Source organism: Balaenoptera musculus, chromosome 16 (assembly GCF_009873245.2).
Source record: "Balaenoptera musculus isolate JJ_BM4_2016_0621 chromosome 16, mBalMus1.pri.v3, whole genome shotgun sequence".
Classification (NCBI taxonomy): Eukaryota; Metazoa; Chordata; class Mammalia; order Artiodactyla; family Balaenopteridae; genus Balaenoptera; species Balaenoptera musculus.
The window spans coordinates 38389870-38403949 of record NC_045800.1 but is presented as its reverse complement, the minus strand read 5'-3'; the positions used below and the strand labels follow the sequence as shown (position 1 = coordinate 38403949).

General features: G+C 43.2%; 1 protein-coding gene across 2 annotated transcripts in view; it reads right to left on the bottom strand.

The window, feature by feature from the left end:
- Positions 1–8830: 8830 nt before the first annotated feature.
- The window catches only part of RNLS (renalase, FAD dependent amine oxidase), a 307477-nt gene continuing 302227 nt past the window's right edge, over positions 8831–14080 (bottom strand). Inside the window, exons 7-8 of one of the 2 annotated variants that reach the window (XR_005016864.1) lie at positions 12892–13743; positions 8831–8992 (exon numbers count right to left, since the gene is read on the bottom strand). The gene's annotated coding sequence lies outside the window, so the exon portion shown is untranslated. Of the gene's footprint in view, positions 8993–9570; positions 9656–12891; positions 13744–14080 lie in introns of those variants that run through there. The other variant, XR_005016863.1, reaches the window with a different exon arrangement.

The window sequence follows — 14080 nt, the reverse complement described above, 5'->3', positions numbered from 1 at the left end:
GTTTTGGCAGCCTGTAAAAGCTGTTGGCACACTATTTGGAGTAGAAGCCACTTTCCAAGTCAATGAAGTCTTGATAAAGGAAGGAGAAGTAGAGCTCTGAGCTGGCTTTATGGGGGCCTAAGTAACCATTTCCCGATTTAGAAAAAAAAAATTTCACAGGGAAACACTATCATATAGACCTTGATGGTTTAGCTTTCTTTACAGCTAATCATCTTCAAGGGATCAAAAGAGTTTTTCTTTTTTTTTTTTTTTAACTTACCAGCAAAAGGAAAGGATACCCTTGAAAGTAGCCCTCCAGATATAATTATGAGGGTGGGTACCAAGGTAGATGGTTGCCTTCTCGCAGGAGGGCTCAGCACAGAGGCTAGTCAGATAGACAGTGGTACAAATCAGGCTCTGTGAAGATCTCAGGCAAGTGACTTGTTCCCTTCACATTTGAATTTCCCCATCTGGTAAACTGACCTCCTACTGCTACTTCATAGGGCTGATAGGAGAATGTATTTTCTCGACAAATAGGTATTGAGCACCTCTCATGTATCAGCCCTCCTCAAATAAAAGCGACAGCTCCTGCCTCCATGGAGTGATTAAATGAGATGATGCCTTCAGAGTCCACTGAAAGGAGTCAATACCTGCTGTGGGGAGGCTATTGTCCCAATGATAAAACGTGCAAGTGAATGTAAAGACCCATTTCCCAGACTTCTTTTGGAAGAACATCCCCATCTGAAATACTGATAAGAAGAGTGATACTTAGAAGTTCTAGAGTTTAGGTAGACTCCCAGAATGAGCTTTCCTTAGGCCTGGAAGTACGATGACATTGGGCAAAGTGGGGGAAAGATCCCCAAATTATATTTCTAGGGTTGGAATTTCTTTTTCCTTTCAACTTTCTTGTATTGACATACTTGTTATGTGTACGAGTCATTAGCTAATAAGTGGTTAAATCACGTATGTGGATATTTTAACAGAGTGTCTTCCTTCCTTCCTTCCTTCCTTCCTTTTTCCTCACTTGCTCTCTCTCTCTTTCCCTTCCCCCTCTCTTCCTTTCTTTCTTAATACAAAAAGCATCAAGACTAGATCTTGTCCTCTAAAAAAACCTGATTAGCTCATCTACCAAGGATCTCTCATAACTAAGGCTCCTCAGAAATGGCTGTCATGGGCCTACTAGAAATTAATCAACATCGCTGTCAACAGAAAATGTCACTGCAGTGTTGCAATATTTGTATACTTGCTGTCTTATTTTACTGCATAAAACACATTATTCCCTCTTAAATACTGGTGTCTAAACTTAACTTGAGACCACAGAAAAGGTCTTCTAAAAAATATTTCTTCTAAGTACGGTCTATAAAAAAGTAGCAGAGAATGACGCTTTTTGTGTACTGCAACTTCAGCTGCCATATGGTACAGACCAGACTGTATTTTTAATATCTATTAATGAACAAATTGATCTGTCAACAAACAGTTGTTGTGTATGTACTTTGTGCAGAAACTCATGTTGGATCCTGAGGGGGTTACCCCCAAAATTTATGTAAACAAAAAATAAGACAGAATTTTCCCTTTGGGGACCATGAAGTTGGGAACATAACAAAAAGTTAATTAACAACTCAAAGCCAAGTGATAGTTGTCTCCTCCAAAAATGACAAAGTAGAGAGTATTGGGAAGGCTTTGTCAGGGAAGTTGTTCTTCAAACACAGGTAGGGTTTAGGCAATTCATTTTCTAAAACTTGTATAATGACAAACCAGGGACAAATGTCTTCCTAGCAACCTCAGCTGCCATGTGGTACAAAACAGACTGTATTTCTCATATTTATCAGCTAACAAATTCCTCAGTCAACAAGCATTCCTTGAGTATCTGCTTTGTACAAGAACCAATGCTGGATCTTTTAAACTTGTTTTTTAATTTTGGAACTTAATGAATTTCAGAACATATGTGTTGAATATTTGGAGGACAGATTTTTTCAACCTCTGTAATGTTCTGGGAGAAGTTGAGCTCAGCTTCCAAGAGCCAGCCTCCTCCCCCACTTCCCAGAGCCTCTGAGGCGATGCATTCAGCATCCCCCAGAGCATAGATCACTTGAAAGCCCAAAGTGTAAGAATGATGACATTCTGCTGAGCCCTTCTCCACTCACAAGCACTTTGCATCTGAGTGAAAGGGAAGTTGAGGCTAGGAGATGGATGAATCTTGAGGGGCTACTTCCTTAAACTTCAAAGCAAGCAAAGTTCCAGGCATCAGACAATGGAATTACTTTAGTTTAGAAGGAACTCAATGCACAATAACCCGGTAACTCCCAAAGTGAGAATACGGACTTGCTCCTTGTTCATTCCCAGGTCCATGGATCCAAGCCATGAATGAAGAGTTCTTGGCTCATTAAGAAGGACAGATTTTGGGGTATGCTGTGGAGCCACCCAGGTTTTATGAGGCTGGGAGTGGGTTACACAAAGTGCCACAGAGTGAGAAAGGAAGATGTTTGGAAATATTTTTTTCTGCTTCGAGTGATGAGATTGCAAGTGTTTTCTTAGCCTTGTGGAATTCCTCTAACAGCCTGGGGATTTCTAGGTTTCTAAGAAGCTTGAGGTGGTTGTTAACCTAATACACAGTCGAAGGGAGCCAAGACAGCCTTCCTATGCCAGCCGTGTGGTAGGATGTCTTCGTAAAGGGCTCTTTAAAATCAGGGGTGTAAGGGAATCCTTCTTTCCTGAACCAGGGCCTCTGAAACTGGCTCAATGGTCCTTATCCTCATCTTCTTGCTTGCTTTGCTGAAGCACAGTGTAAGCAAATAAATAACAACGAATTGCTTAATGATTTTCATAAGGGTCCATATTTTCAAGGCAAGGGGCTCTCCTGAAATGTTTGATCTACTCCATATGACTCTGTTTTCCAAATGGCCAGCACATGTCGAGGCCTGCTGTCCTCTGGGTTACAGGAAGATGCCTTTGATGGGTTAACCACAGAGTAACTGAACTCCTTTTCAAGTCCCTTTCAAAAGTTCCTTTGTCCTGCTGTGGATCCTGCCACTTGGATGGTTTCAGCAGGAGATTGCTTCTGGCAAAGGGTTCTAGTACATTCTCCCTCTGATCTGGGTTTGATCCTTAGGTAATGCAATCTGTAATCTGGTGTCCCAAAGGTTTAAGCACCTGGCAGTTATGAAATAATTACCAAACTCTAGATGGGTCACTCATACTTTTCTGGCACTTTCCACCCAACTCCACACCTGAATGAATTTCCTTAAAGCCCGATGAAGTCATCATCATTCTCGTAGGGAAGACTGATCTTACTCTTAACAAAACTTGTTGGCAGCTGCCTGATGCTTTCAAGGTGGCCCTCCATGCTCTGTAGTCTTGTCCACTGGGTCTGCTGCATCCAGCCTGGGAAAAGAATGAACAGTGGGATGTTTAACCAATGATTTTCCTGACACTTTGCATATACATAGCAAAGTGGTGATTTAGTTTGGTTTATTTCCATAGATTTTGATATGATTCAAATCACAGCATACTGAGTGGGACATACATAGATATTACCAAGTTGGGAGGGAAAATTGAAGAAACGAAGAGGGAAGAAAAAGGCAATTCTTGTAGCTGCCAGCATGTGGACACAGTGCTTCGGGCACATGGGAATCCTTGAGGACCAAAGTATTACATTCTGTGATTTTCTATACAAATTAAATCTGTTGTGAACAAAGCTTAAGTTCTAATTCAAAAATGTAATAATTATTTATAAAAACATAACGGAATATATGATAGAGCAAGATTTAAGAAAAATGAAAATATCTTTCCCTCTTTGCTCTGTTTTCAATGTTAAAAATATTTGTATCACTAATATTACCATTATTAGGTACTTCTTAACCCTAGATTAACTATATACTTCCAAGGTAGACTTTATTTTTTCTTGCCTGCTGTGATGCTGGGTACCCCAAAGCCTCAGCTCCTTACTCATTCATACAATCTGTAAACTGCTGGTAGCTTTGGCCTGGTTCAGTAAGTGTTTATCAAGTGGCGACTTTGCCAGGCCCAGCTCTAATGTGGGCTTCAAAAGCAGGTAATGCTTTTCTCTCTCTCTCTGTCCTGCTATTAATTGAAATCCAGTGATGGCAAAAGCTCTTTTTCAGGCTGCTGAGTATTTCTCTTAGTTATTTTACCCTCATGCAAGAGGACTTGCTAATTTCAGACAAATCTTCAAACTGCATTTTCAATTTTGAGTAATTGAATTACCATCCACACAGCCACCTAATGCAGAAAGCCAGGAGTCATAATGAACTCCTGTCTCCTCATTACGACCCTCCTCCCACGTCCAGTCTGTCAGCAGCTTCTATCGGTCTTCCTCCTAACTGTGGCTGAAATCTGCTCTCCCCTCTGCCTCTACCATCAGGACTTTCCTCCAGCCTCCAAAGGCTGTGTCTCATACCTGGATTTGTCTTGATGACCTCATAATTGTTCTCTTTGCCTCCATTCTCTTTCCTCTTCTCATCCACTCATTTCCTTTTTTGTACAAAGCTTAGATTGTCTTTACCTGAATTAAAATTTATTAACGAATAGGTCATGGAGCTATGATTCATACCAGTTGGCAAAGATTTTTTGAAAAATTATGAACAGGTGTAGAATTTCCCTGAATGTTTCCCATTATGAATTGCAATATGTCAATGTGATAAATTATATGATTGATTTTCTAATGTTAAACAATTCTTGCATGCCATGTAAAATATACTTTATATGACGTTTATATATACACACTCATTTTGGATTTCTTGCTTACATTTATTCAGTATTTTTGCATCTTTGTCCATATGTGAGATTGATTCTTATTTTGTCCTTCTCTGGCTTTGACATCAGGATTATAATGACTTTATAAAACATGTTGGCAAGTTTTCTCTCATTTTCTGTTCCTTAGAATGGTTATTTGTGAGGGGTTATTATTTCTTCCTTGAAGTTTTGGGAAAAAATTGTCCGCATACTCTTCTGGAGCTAGTAGTCTTTGTGGTGTACTTTGGACTGTGGAGTTAATTTTTTCCCCTTACTGGTTATGGGTTTATTCAGTGTCAATTTCTTCTCAAGTTTATTTCCATAATTTATGCTGTCTAAAAATTGTATGGTGTATCTAAGGTTTCAAATATATTGCTCTGAAGTTGTTCACGTGATTCCCTTATGATTTTTAAATATTTACTTTTTTCTGCTTCAATGTCCCTGTTCATATCTAGTGCTGTTTATTTCTGCCTCTTTAAAAAAAACCTATCATGCAGGAGTTTGTCTATTTAATTACTTTTTTGAAACAACTGGCTTTTCATTTTGTTGATCAGATGACCAACCATTCATTCTTGACAGCACCGCAAGAGTAATTTTTTGGAAACTCAAATCCGCTTTTGAAAACCCATCAGTGGCTCACCACACCACATTCTAGACCCAGCCTCCTAACTACTTCGCCGGTTCATCTCTCCACACTTAGCCTGTCTGCTCTCTCCTCCAGCAATATCAGATTCCTTCTGGGCCCCAAAATGTCAGCTCATTTCATGCTCTGTGCCTTTGTACAGAGTTTTCTTTTTGCCTCCATTATGCACTTAGTCAAAATCTTTAAATTCCAGCTCAAGTTTTCCTCCTTTGTGAAGCTTTTCCTCACCTTTTCCTTCTCTCTCTAGGTAATTACGTCCCCTCTACCCTGTTTCTGTGCCTTGTACCTGTTCCTATTTTTCATCTCTCATACTGTTTTGTTAATGTGTCTGCTTCCACTTCTGGACCATGAGATCCCTGAGGGCAGGTGCAATCCATTTTTCATCTTTATTATTACTAGCACTTTTTTTTTTGAATTTTTGAATTCTATTTTATTTATTTTTTTATACAGCGGGTTCTAATTAGTTACCTATTTTATACATATTAGTGTATATATGTCAATCCCAATCTCCCAATTCATCCCACCCCTCCTCCCCCGCCTTGGTGTCCATACATTTGTTCTCTACCTCTGTGTATTACTAGCACTTTTAACTTGTTTTTCCTATCCCCATATCTTTCCTTTTTTCAAAAAGAAAGAGAAAAAAGTAGAGAAAAGACGATACTATGTCTTTTTCCTCTACTTTAAGAAAGGTTGGCAAGCACATCCTCTAACTTAGATGCTAGCTAAATTAATTTCCCTCTTCCTGCTTTGTCAATGTGCACTTAGCACCGAGTCACCTGTGTACTAACATCTTTAACCTTCCAACTTTTCAAACCAATATCTTCCTCTTAGAAGTTCCAAACTATTTTATGTCTGGACATCTCAATGCATTTGAAATATCGGGGTATATATTGTCTTCCTCACAGAGAGTTTATTTATGAACATGTGCACTATTTAATTAAAAGCGATGCTAGTATTTCACGACCAACCCCACTACCTTCATATTTAGGCAAAATATTGCAAGTAGGTAATTCAAAGAAAGCTCTGCTTCAGCTCATAGTTTTTCTCATCTAGGAACTTACAGTTTACAGTAGTCGACCCAGATATGAATACACAAAATAAGATGCTATTTTAAAAAGGCAGTTAAGTGGTTCTGAAACATGGAAGTTAGAAACCTAGATTTGAATCCCAGTTCTACCACTTACACATCAAGCAAAAAACTATAATCAGTTTTAGCACCATCAGTAAAATAGTGGCCATGATACCCCCCAGGTACTTGTGAGGGTTAAATCACATAATGTGGGGGAAATGCCTTGCCCAGTGCCAGGAACCCAGCACGGTGATACTCACTACCTTTTAACTGGCCTGATAAAAAATCACCAATATACCTACCGCGCAAATGACAATTTCACATTTACAGCATTATTACCGAGGCATTCAATGTCAGCCTAATTAAAGAAAATCCTACTTTCCTTGAGGCTGTGCTTGCTTTCTGAACTTTTGGGCCTGGAGCAATACCTTTTGCTAATCCATTTTATTTTCATTGTTTTAGTCCAAGGACAATTAATCAGACACTGGGATTTGGGAGTCTTGAGTCCCATTTTGAGCATGCACAGTCTGGTGACCTTGAACAATGAGTGGAATGGTGCTGTTTTGGGAACATTTTTTTGCATTGCGTGGAAGGCAAAGCATTCGTCCTCTCCCTCCTTTCTGCCTGCTCAGCACTAACTTGTCAGGACGTCGATGTTTTAATTCACAAGAAAAATCCAATTCATGTAATATCTTTATCCCTCTATGAACTGTGGGGGAAAGGCAAGTAACCAAGCCTAAATGTTCAGCCAAAAGCATTTGCCAATATCCCTTTAAAGTAATAACCTCTCCGCAAGGCCAGCAGCCCTTTAACTGACACCTCATTTTGCAGCTGGAAAGAAAACCTTTTCTGCACTCTCTGCTCCCCCTAAACTGCACGGGAACTGCAAGTCACTTTGTTTCTCCAGTCACCCTCGGCAGCTACATGCACCTTGCCCGTCCCTTCACTGTCTAAATCAGGGGCTGAGGAAAAGTCCCCGTGGGAAGCATGAATACCCAGCAGCTGCGTTGGCCAACTGAACTTCAGCCCGCTCCTTGGCTCACCCCCAGGACTGATAAAGCCTTTGCTAAGCTTTAGATTTCCCAGGCTTTTGTGAGCAAAACGAAAGACTGCTTTCGTCTGTCCTGATGGCCTCTCCGTGTTCTTTGGGCCTGTTAACTCTTGTCCCGGGTAGCAAGAGAGTGAGGGGGACCGGGCCCGCTGTAGGGGCCACAGGCTTCCAGCCTTCTTCAAGTTGTCATTCCAGTGACACACACCAGATCGGAGTAGGACAGAACTGCCCAGGGAGCCGCCCACCCCTCCTCCCCCTCCTTCCTCAGCCAAGAGGGCAGCCAGATCTCTTGTCAGCCCGATGGCATGACAGGGTTCTGGGTGGGGGGGATGAGGGGGGTTCTTAGGAGACGAGACCCACGCAGCATGAACCTCGGGGCCAGCCCACACTCCTCCAGGGAGCGTAGCGATAACCAGAAGGGTGCAGACAAGCCCATCTCTTGGGTTTGTTCAAAATGATTTCCTTCCAGCCATTGTTTTTGGAATGCTTTGCTGCGTTTCTTTAGAGTGGGCAGATGGCAGGATCCTGGAGGTGTAAAACAGCTACAAAAAACAAGATGATTCAAACAGAAGGAATATGTATAAACCCTGCTGGATCATCCTGATATTAATCAGGAGAATTGGCTTTGTTTTTTTTTTTTTTTTTGGTTTCTTTTCCAGGATGTTTCAAGTTTTCACCGCCCCCTGCCCTTTTGAAAAAGAAGAACACAATGTATAAATAGGCCACTTTTAGGGCTTTGGCTGGGAAAACCGGTGTCGTTTTTTGTACTCAGCTTATTTTGAGGATGAGCCCAGTTGAAAGACTTTAGAATAAGACCACTTGCTTTGAGTCGATGGAGGAAAGCGAAAATGGAACCCCCATAGAGGCAAGCTGAAGCTGGGCAGCCAGGGCTGGTGCCATCCAAAATACAGGAACCGTGCCTGAAAGAGATAATTTCAAGTTGAGCTGTGGTTTACCACAGTGTCCTCGTGATCAGTCGAGTGGTCAGATGTCAGGGGTGACTGAAAATAAGTTCATTTTCCCACAGTGAAAGAAAAAAGAAAAGAAAAAAAAAAAGAGCAGCTTTGCGCATACGAAACCAATACTTGCATATTTCAGAGTTTGGCTGGAGCAGGCTTGAAAATGTACCATCATCCTTGTGACTTTTGCGAAGACAGCTGAAGAAAAAACAACAGTTATTTGCTTTTGATTAGCCTAACAGTTTACCCACCCCACTCCCCCCCTTTTTTTCCCCTAATGATCACAAGTAGTCTTTCCTGCTGTGATTGCTCTGTCCCATCGTTCGTTCTATTCGGAAGATCTTCTGGGAGCGAGGGTTCCGCATTTATGTCACGACATTGCCGGTGGGGAGAAGAGAAGGAGTCACAGACTGATCTCAAGTTGAAGGCTTTGGTGATCATGTGCAGCCAGACCTTCCTCCTTCCATCTCTGGCGCAGCCTGGCTTTAGGGTGGCAGCTGCCGAGGCATCTTTTCCTGCTGGGTGTGTGCAGGAGGACTCTGGGAATCAAAGCGTTAAAGTGTCATCTGCAATGGGAAAGATGGCTTAACCACAAATGCATCCTGTGCTGGCCTAGTTATGTGTTACTGTGGTGTGTGTGTGTGTGTGTGTGTGTGTACTTTTTTTTTTTTTTCCATTTCAAAACTCTTCTCTTTCATGAGCTCATATCCTAAAATGTCTCCTTTCTAATTCAGTGAGAGGGATTCCATCCACAGTTCACCACTCAGAACAGGGTGCTTTCTCCCATCACATCTGCCAGAGAAGCACTGAAAATCTCAAAGGTGAAAACCCAGAGCATCAAGTCATTGACTGGAAGACCAAAGGCTTGATTTGGAAATCACACACCAGGCAACCGGAAATCCCACTGTCCTGGTGCCTTTTCTTTCTCTTTGTCTTTTCGCTCGTAATGCATGCATCCTGACCTGATCTCACTGAGCCAGCAGCACCTTGAGCAATTCAGTGGCTGTAAAATCCCCTGCCGACTTTGTTTTGGCTGCAATTGCAACCCACATATGGGAGAATTAAGCTAAAACATCACAGAGCTAATAGCGCGCCTCTGTGCAGTGGTAGCAGATCAGTAGAAAAAGGTGACATCATGGATGTTCCAGAACTTCAGGTCTGCAGTGCGAAGCGGCTTCCCTGCTGTACATCAGAGTCAAAACCTGGATTGGAGACAAAAACAACTCTCTCTTCTCATAAATATCTGCTCTGGAGCTCAAAAAATATTCTAAGTGCAATGGCTCAGAAATTGTCCCTTTCCTTGGAGACCCATCTGATTTTCCAAATCCAGTCACAAACTTTTTAATAGCATGTCGTGAACCTCTCAGCTCATTATTTCTCTTCAAAGGCCTCTGGTTTGCCAGCTTAGAGCCTGTGAAGTGTTTGATGATGTGCTGTACCATAAATAAATGCATAGTACATGCTAAAATCCATCCTTCACTACTCTGGCTTTCCCACCAGGAATACTGCCATGTAATCAGGGATGTGTGATTTGCAGCAATTGCTCTGGATTGGTCTTTTTTTCTTTCTTTTTTCTTTTAAACACATCCAGTGTGTAACGTAGGTAATAGAACAGATTTATCACGTTTATCTAAATCCCGTTTTTTCTCTTCCTGTTCCTTCTCCTCTTCCCCCACCCACCTCTCGTGTTTAGGACATTGGAAGTAAAGAGGGTAGGAATATAGACAGGCCCCCTACACTAGCAATCACAGCTTTAACCATTCCTTACTGCAGGAAATCGACAGATTGGATAATTTACCATGTCTCTAATGCCCAGTGTTCCCTCTGATGTTTTGCAGTTGTGAGCAGACAACCATTTTACATGTGTAACCAGCCATGAAGGTTAGCATACAGAGTGGAGGTTATTGTAATCAAATAAAGCTCACACAAGCTAATCTGACATGTGTTTTGACTAATTTTTTATTGCATGGTAATTAGGCAAAAATGGTAAGCAACTGACCCAAATAACTGTCATTTGTATTGTTTTGTGGCAAATAATGTGACATTAAAATGGTTTTGGGAAGGGGGGGCAGGGACATAGGAACACGTGAATCCTACTCTCCGTCAGACTCCTTTCCCTGCAGTCACAGAGGGAAATATACGGGGAGGGAACAAGGTGTGCAAAGGATCTTTTTCTTCATACCTGGGGCTGTGGACACAAAGCCCATTGCATGGCCCAAGGAAGCATCGCTAGAAACATTGTCTTGGCTTGGGCTCTGTGCTGTCCCAGGACTGGGACCCAAACAGTTCAGGTCTTGCTTATTGGCTGTAGACTAGCAGCAATGGCATCACCTGGGATCTTGTTAGAAAATGTAGAATCTTGCAACTCCTCATTCCCCACCCCCACCCCTCAACCCTGCCACAGCCGAATGTAGATCATAATAAGATCTTTGCTGATTTCTATACCCACTCAAGTCTCGGAAACACAGGCCCAGTCAACTTACCCTGTCTTCCTTCCCTAGATCAGTGGTTCTCAAAGTGTGGTCCCTGGATCATCATCATCATCAACACCTGCAAACTTGTTAGGAATGCACATTCCTAGGCCCCGACACAGACCCTACTGAATCAGGAACGGAGGGCACGGCCTAGCATTCTGTGGTTTAAAAGGCCCTTTGTGTGACTCTGAGGCCATTAAAGTTTGAGAACGACTGCTCTCGGCCAAGAGTTCTCAAGCTTTCATAAGCACTCAAATCACTTAGGGACTTTGAAACCTTCTGATGCTCGGGCTGATTCCAGGTCAATTGAATCAGAATCTCCAGGGCTGAGCCCCTGGCATTAGCGGTCTTTAAAACTTCCCCAGTGCTTCCGATGTAGAGCCAAGTTTGAGTGCCAGTGCTTCTCAAACTTTGGTGACCTGGTAAAAATACAGAGCTCCAGGCTCTCTCCTAGTGCAGTGACCCTGGGCTTCAGGTGATGAAGCCAAAGTTTGAGAATGCTTCACCACTGCTTCTCAAAATGTGGTCCAAAAACTAGCCAGACCAGCACCCAACCTCCTGGTGGGAGCTTGCTGGAAATGTAATTTTCCTGACTCCACTGCAAAGTACTGATTGGAAATCTCCAGGATGACACCCAGATGAAGCCCGAGTGATTCTGATGCACACTGATGATTGAGAGTCACTAGTCTAGACCACCTTCCCTAATGTGTTTATTTTTCAGGCTGAGCTTATCAGTGCTGGCCTCGTGAAAGAAAGACTGCTGAGAAAAAAGAGGTGCTACCCAAGTACAGGTGTATTTATCCTCTTCCTACATGGCTCTTTCTTTAAGAAATGTGGTCCATCCAGTGTCTTTGATTTTGACCAATGGTGTTCATAAAGAGTGGGGTAAGAAGAGTCATGAACTTCTTCTGAACATTAGAGGCAAAGCCACTTTCCAGTTTTCCAGTATCCCTAAAGAGAAGTCATTTGAGTGTTTCCCATGTCCTCACATCCACAGCCAGGACAAGCTCACACACTGTTATTTAATTAATTTAGTACTCACTGAGATGCTACCAAACATGCTCGGAAGCGGTGGAGTTTGGTATCATGGCAGAGATGGTTTTAAGCACAGAAATAACCCAAATAATCATATAATTACAATCACAATGAGCACCACAAAGGAGAAATACAGGGGACCATTAGAGGGCGTAACGCAGGCCCTAACTTACTTTTGAGTGGCCTGTGTAAAGCTGGGACCTGAAGGGTGAGGAATTACCCAAGCAAAGAAGCCGGAAAGCCGGGCTAGAGGAAAGATGTGTGCAAAGGTCCTGAGCTCGGGAAGAGCTTGATGAGTTCAAGCAGGTGAAGGAAGGTGAATACAGCCGGAATGAGGAGAGCAAAGGGAGACAGTGGAAGGAGAGATGAGGCTGGACAGGGCCAGGGGCTGGTTGATTCAAGGCCCTGATAAAGACTGGGGATTTAATTCTAAGAAAAGACTGAAATGCACACAAGTGATCAAGCATAACTATGGTACACCCAACAGAACTACTTGGCCTCATCTGTGGTAACAGAGAAGGCTCCCCTGATGTGAGTTGAATTTGATGGATGAGTAGAAGGTACCCTGGTGACGAAGGGAAAAGTGGGTGCTAAACAGAGGCAAGAGCGTATACAAAGGTCTTGAGGTAGGAAGAACATGGTGAGTTTGTAGACATGAATAGCAGAGCTGGACAGGCCTGGCACGGAGTCCCCAGCCTGCCATTTACTGTGTGACCTTGGGCCAATTATCCTCGCTGAATCTCAATCTTCTCATCTGCAAAAGTGGGGCAGTAATAACACCTACCTCACAGAGTTGTAGTGAGGATTAAGTGAAGTATGTTAAAACAATGGTACATAATAAGTGTACTAGTCAGCGTTCTCCAGAGAAACAGAATCAATAAGATAGATAGATGGATAGATAGATAGATTTATTATAGGAATTGGCTTACGTCGTTATGGAGACCAGAAAGTCCCACGATCTGCCATCTGCAAGCTGGAGACCCAGGAAAGCTGGCGGAACAATTCAGTCCACGTCCAAAGGCCTGAGAACTGGAGAGGCAATGGTGTGAGTCCCCATCTGAGCCTGAAAGCCCGAAAACCAGGAGGACTGATGTCCAAGGGCGGGAGAAGTTGGATGTCTCAGCTTAAGCGGAGACAGAGGACGTGCCCTTCCTCCACCTTTTTGTTCTGTTCCGGCCCTCAACAGACTGAAGGATGCCCATCTGCAGTAATGAGGGCGAAATTCTCTCCTCAGTCCTCTGATTCAAACGCTGAGCCTGTCCAGAAACACTCTCAGAGATACACCCAGAAATACTGTTTCAGCAGTTCTCTGGGCGTCCCTTAGCCCAGTCAAGTTGATCTATAAAGTTAAGCATCACAGGAAGTTCTTGTGGTAGGGCAGCATCATTGACCCACACAAAGATGTCCGCATCCTAAGCCCCAGAGCCTGAGGGCATGTTATGTGACGTGGCAAGAAGGAGAAGAAGTTTCCTAACCGCTGACCTTCAGGGAAGATTACCCTAATTACCTGGGTGGGCCCGATGTAATTACAAGGGTCCTTTGAATGTGGGAGAGGGAGGCAGGATTGTCACTGTCAGAGTGATGCGATGTGAGAAGGCTCCACCTCCCCTTGCTGGCTTTGCGGATGAAGAGGCCACTAGGCAAGGAATGCAGGCAGCCTCCGGAAGCTGTAAAAGGCAAGACAACAGAGTCTCACCTGCAGCCTCAAGAAAGCAACATAGTCCTACTGATACCTTGATGTCAGCCCAGTGACACCCATTTCAGACTTCTGACTTCCAGAACTGTAAGATAAGAAATTTGTGTTTAAAGCCACTAAGTTTGGGGTGATTTTTTTTTTACAGTGGCCATAGGACACCTGGGAGCTAGAATCATCTGAAGGTTAGTTCCTCACATGTCTGCGCCCTGGCTGGGGTGACTCAAAGATGAGGACTGCCAGCGAGAGCACCCACACAGGGCCTGACACAGCATGACAGCCTCGGAGCAGTCAGCCCGCTTACACGGCGGCTCAGGGCTCCCAACGCGAGTGTTCCACCCAGCATCCAGCAGGGGCTCCCTGTTGCGTCCTAGCTTCTGAAGTTACACAGCATCACTCTCCTACTCTGTTCACTGAAACAGTCA